The sequence below is a fragment of the Triticum aestivum genome, chromosome 4A (genome assembly GCF_018294505.1).
Source record: "Triticum aestivum cultivar Chinese Spring chromosome 4A, IWGSC CS RefSeq v2.1, whole genome shotgun sequence".
NCBI classification, from domain to species: Eukaryota; Viridiplantae; Streptophyta; class Magnoliopsida; order Poales; family Poaceae; genus Triticum; species Triticum aestivum.
This window is the reverse complement of record NC_057803.1, coordinates 268,281,792-268,287,390: the sequence shown is the minus strand read 5'-3', so window position 1 is coordinate 268,287,390 and position 5,599 is coordinate 268,281,792.

The following is a 5,599-nucleotide window of genomic DNA, read 5'->3' as shown; positions in this document are numbered from 1 at the left end:
GCGTTGCCTTGCGGGCAATCCTCGCGAGGCTGATCCCTCCAGTCTCCCTCGCGAGGCGGGTCTTGCTAGCGATCCTCGCGAGGTCGATGGCGCCACCCTTGGCGCGGGCAGCGGTCTTCCCAGCGTCCTGCGTTCCTTCCTCCTCCTCGACCGTAGCCCCGGTCACCGCGGTCGGGGCTACGGCCGATCCTTCCTTCTCGCACGGCTCGGAGCTCTTGACATTCATTGGTGTTGTGGGTGTGGAGGTCGTGGTACACACAGTACCAACTGCCCTTGGAAGGTTTGGGCTGATCTCTGCCCCGCTTGGTGTCTGGCTCTGCCACGAGCACGGCAGCCCCCTTGCGCTTCACATCCTTGGCCTTGGGATTCTTCTCTTCTGGGTCTGCGGCAGGCAGCTCGAGGAGGGAGAGACGCCCTTCCTCAGCCCTGGCGCACTTGGTTGCCAAGTTGAACAACTCCAAGGAAGTGCACATGTCTTCATGCATCGCCAGCTCCTCCTTCATCTCGACATCGCACACGCCGTCGGAGAAGGCTGAGATGATGGCCTCCTCGGTCACCTTGGGAATCTTGAGGCGTGCGTTGTTGAAGCACTGGATGTACTTCTGCAGGGTCTCTCCGGGTTGTTGCTTGATGCGGCGCATGTCGCTCACGGCGGGTGGCCGGTCGCGAGTACCTTGGAAGTTGGCGATGAAGCGGGTGCGCATCTCGTCCCAGGAGGAGATCGTGCCTGGAGCCAGGTTCAGGAGCCAGGTGCGGGCCCCGTCCTTGAGCGCCATGGGAAACCATTTCGGCATGACCTTCTTGTCTCCGTTCGCAGCTTTGGTGCCTAGCTCATAGAGCTGGAGGAACTCCGCAGGGTCGGCCGTGCCGTCGTAACGAGGAGGCAGGTCTGGCTTGAACTTGCCGGGCCACGCGACGCTGCATAGCTCAGTGGTGAAGGCACGGCAGCTAGCTGTGGCCACGGGAGGCCTTGGGTGACGGAGAGCTTGGTATTGCATGTCCCCACGTGCTGCAGCTGGGAGCAGCGCGGGGTCTTGACGTGCGGGAGCAGAAGCATGGTCGCGACGTGCTAGAGCAGGGAGCACCCTGGCAGCTTCTTACGGGCGAGGGACTTCTTGGCAGCTCTGCTCTTGCCGCGCTGGCACCTGACGGAGCGGGTTCCGCCCAGGGGCCACGCGCCTTGGAGCCATGGAGCCTTCTTGAGGAGGAGGCGGCTGGGGCGCCCCTGGAGCTTCGTCACCCGCGCGGGGCGGGGTGCGGTTCAGCGGAACGGACGGCGCAGGAGAGCCCCCTGTGGCGCGGACGAGCTCGGCGACGCGGTCGAGCCATTCTTCATAGACGTCGTGGACGGGACGGTAGCGCAGGAGCTCGTTTGCCACGATGAGCACAGCTCGAGCCTCCATGGGTGCACGGAGTGCGCGGGACGAAGAACCAGCTGGGGTGAGCGAGGGAGTAGCGATGCGACCGTCTTGCCGCATGGACGGATGCTGAGACGACGCTTGCTGCTCGTCCCCCGCCGGGCCGGTGGCGCGTTGACGGCAGGTGACGGGGAACGGCGAGGACGCCCGCCGAGAGGAGCCGTCTGGGCGACGCGGGAGGCGAGAGCGGCCCGGCGCTCGGCGCGGGCCCGACGAGCGTCAGACATGGACGCGATGGTCGGAGGAGAACGGGGTGGTGGAAGACGAATTCCGGCGCACCCCTACCTGGCGCGCCAAATGTCAGATTTCGGGTTCCGGCAGACCCTTGAGGTTCGAACACTGGGGTGCGCGCGGAGATTTCGCCTTCTACCTACCTGCACCCCTCCGCCTTGCTAAGATCTAAGCTATGGAAAGAACAGCACAAGAGACACAAGGTTTATACTGGTTCGGGCCACCGTTGTGGTGTAATACCCTACTCCAGTGTGTGGTGTGGTGGATTGCCTCTTGGGCTGATGATGATGAGCAATACAAGGAAGAACAGCCTCGCGAGGGTCTGTTCTTGGCTGGGGCGACGAACTGCTAGGAGGAGTTCAGTCACCCTTTTCTCTCTCTCTTCTCGATTGCGATCCGATCTCCCCTACCTTGTGGGTGGCTAGTCCTATTTATAGGCAAAGGCCCTGGGCCTCTTCCCAAATATGAGCGGGAAGGGCGCCAACAATTGGCCACTTTGAAGGGGAACATCTGTTACACTTATCCTGACTAAAGTTGGTCCTCGCCTGCCAAAGGCTCTGGTGGTGACGCTGGCTTGGGCTCCACAATGACTTCCTCCCTGCCGTTGGACTGGTCTTGGTCTCGTTGCACCGAAACGGGTGCCTTTGCTTGATGCTCTCGCCTGCGCTTGCTCCCTTTGCACCAAAGAGGAAAGAAGGACACTGCGCGGGCTAGCGCCTGCCTGGCACCCTTGGTCGTCATGGCTTGTTGAAGCGCTGGATGTACTACTACAGGGTCTCTCTGGGTTGTTGCTTGATGCGGCGCATGTCGCTCACGGCCGGTGGCCGGTCGCGAGTACCTTGGAAGTTGGCGATGAAGTGGGTGCGCATCTCGTCCCAGGAGGAGATCGTGCCTGGAGCCAGGTGCGGGCCCCGTCCTTGAGTGCCATGGGAAACTAGTTCGCCATGACCTTCTCGTCTCTGTTGGCAGCTTCGATGCCCAGCTCATAGAGCTCGAGGAACTCCGCAGGGTCGGCCGTGCCGTCGTAACGAGGAGGCAGGTCTGGCTTGAACTTGCCGGGCCACGCGATGTTGCGTAGCTCGATGGTGAAGGCACGGCAGCCTGCTGTGGCCACGGGAGGCCTTGGGTGACGGAGAGCTTGGTCTTGCATGTCCCCACGCGCTGCAGCTGGGAGCAGCGCGGGGTCTTGACGTGCGGGAGCAGGAGCATGGTCGCGGCGTGCTGGAGCAGGGAGCGCCCGGGCAGCTTCTTGCGGGTGAGGGACTTCTTGGCAGCTCTGCTCTTGCCGCGTTGGCACCTGACGGAGCGGGTTCCGCCCAGGGGCCACGCGCCTTGGAGCCATGGCGCCTTCTTGAGGAGGAGGCGGCCGGGGCGCCACCGAAGCTTCATCGCCCTTGCGAGGCAGGTGCGGTGCAGCGGAACGGACGGTGCAGGAGAGCCCCCTGCGGTGCGGACGAGCTCGGCGACGGGGTCGAGCCATTCTTCGTAGACGTTGTCGACGGGACGGTAGCGCAGGAGCTCGTTTGCCGCGATGAGTGCAGCTCGAGCCTCCATGGGTGCGCGGAGAGCGCGGGATGAAGAACCAGCTGGGGTGAGCGAGGGAGTGGCGGTGCGGCCGTCTTGCCGCACGGACGGATGCTGAGACGACGCTTGCTGCTCGTCCCCCCGGGCCAGTGGCGGCGTTGACGGTAGGTGACGGAGAACGGCGAGGACGCCCGCCGACAGGAGCCGTCTGGGCAACGCAGGAAGCGAGAGCGGCTCGGCGCTCGGCACGGGCCCGACGAGCGTCAGACATGGACGCGATGGTCGGAGGAGAACGGGTTGGTGGAAGACGAATTCCGGTGCACCCCTACCTGGCGCACCAAATGTCGGATTTTGGGTTCCGGCAGACCCTTGAGGTTCGAACACTGGGGTGCGCATGGAGATTTCGCCTTCTACCTACCTGCGCCCCACCGCCATGCTAAGATCTAAGCTATGGAAAGAACAGCACAAGAGACACAGGGTTTATACTGGTTCGGGCCATCGTTGTGGTGTAATACCCTACTCCAGTGTGTGGTGTGGTGGATTGCCTCTTGGGCTGATGATGATGAGCAATACAAGGAAGAACAGCCTCGCAAGGGTTTGTTCTTGGCTGGGGCGGTGAACTACTGGGAGGAGTTCAATCACCCTTCTCTCTCTCTGTGTGATGCTACTCGATCCGATCCCAGCTTGTTTCTGGGTTGGCCGATTCTAGATCCCCCCTACCCTGGGGGTGGCTAGTCCTATTTATAGGCAAAGGCCCTGGGCCTCTTCCCAAATATTGAGCGGCAAGGGCGCCAACAATTGGCCATTTTGAAGGGGAACATCTGGTACACTTATCCTGACTAAAGTTGGTCCTCGCCCGCCAAAGACTCTGGTGGTGACGCTGGCTTGGGCTCCACAATGACTTCCTCCCTACCGTTGGACTGGTCTTGGTCTCGTTGCACCGAAACGGGTGCCTTTTCTTGATGCTCTCGCCTGCGCTTGCTCCCTTTGCACCAAAGAGGAAAGAAGGACACTGCGCGGCTGGCGCCCGTCTAGCGCCTTTGGTCATCATGGCTTGCGTCACGGGCACCTCGTGAGGTACCCCGCCTTGATCTCTCCGCCTCCTCGTGAGCCAGCCTGATGAGGCCGTGCCTGAGGAAGCTCCGTGTCGTCCCCCCTCGCGAGGGTCTTGGGTCTGTGTTGATGAAGATGGGCCGTGCTGGGCCCCCCTTTGAGCCACGCTGCAGGCCACGGGCAGGCAAGTCTGGGGACCCCCATTCCCAGAACGCCGACAAATACACAATCTGGGTGATTGGTTGGGGCACCCTGGAGTACCCAGTGGTTTGCCCGGGCACCTGGAGAACCCAGTGCTTGCCCAAGGGGATCCCGGAGGACCCGTGTGATCACCCTAAGGAATGCCACCCAGGCTCAAAGGGATCATAAGATTATTCATGCTAGAAACTTCCGTGTGCAGCCACAAGCTATTATGGGCTCTAGGATAGTTGAGTAAGTTGCGTGAAGCTCTTGAAGAGATAGACTAGCAGGTAGTGGGTTGTAGGTGGTATAGTCTATACAGAGTAGAGAGTTAATGCTTCTCAAAGACTGTGTCTCGGTCATCCGTTTCTAAAACATCGTGTAGTGCGAGAAATCCAACGGAGGAGATCGAGTCTTGTGGGGAAAAGTGCGCAAACCTCTGCAGAGTGTATAAACTAATCATGATTAGCCGTGTCCCCGGTTATGGACATCTTGAGTCTCTGGTACTTGGATTATCATATTGATCTCATCACGTTACTTAAATAATTTGTTGGGTTGTTGATGTTAATTTGGGATTAAGTTGGAGGAACCTTCTCATTATTTTCAACCAACTTTGTAGTTAAATAAATTATGTTCCTTTGCAGCAGGGAAAAATTAGCTTTCCGCAAAAACATTATAACCATAGAGCTTTTCCACCAGCCATATATGCATGTAGTGATAGCTATTATTCATCATTATCCTATGGTGTGAATTTGCCAGTACATTCAATGTAACGACCCTTTGTGGCTGCAACATCTCATGTTGCAGGATTCTTACGACGAGTAAGTGATACGTTAGGGTTACGGTTTCAACACTCAACTTTGCCGTTGGTGTTGATGGGAATCCACAACCTTGTTGTTACTTTCGCTATTTGGATTGAGGTAATAGTATTTACGTTATTTTATACATGTGAATTACCTCTGTTATAAATCCTTGAGTATTGTGTGTGTCATCATACCGATCCAGGGATGACACTTAAGCACAAATACTTGACCGTCTGAGGTCGGGTCGCTACAAGATGGTATCAGCGCACATGTTGACTGTAGGACGTGACCCCTAGAAACTGGCAAGCCCATAGGAAATATTTTCTCTACAACTTTCTTTCAAAAGAATCTTTTACCTCTCTTCTCTTCTGAGCTTATTCAAATATTCCC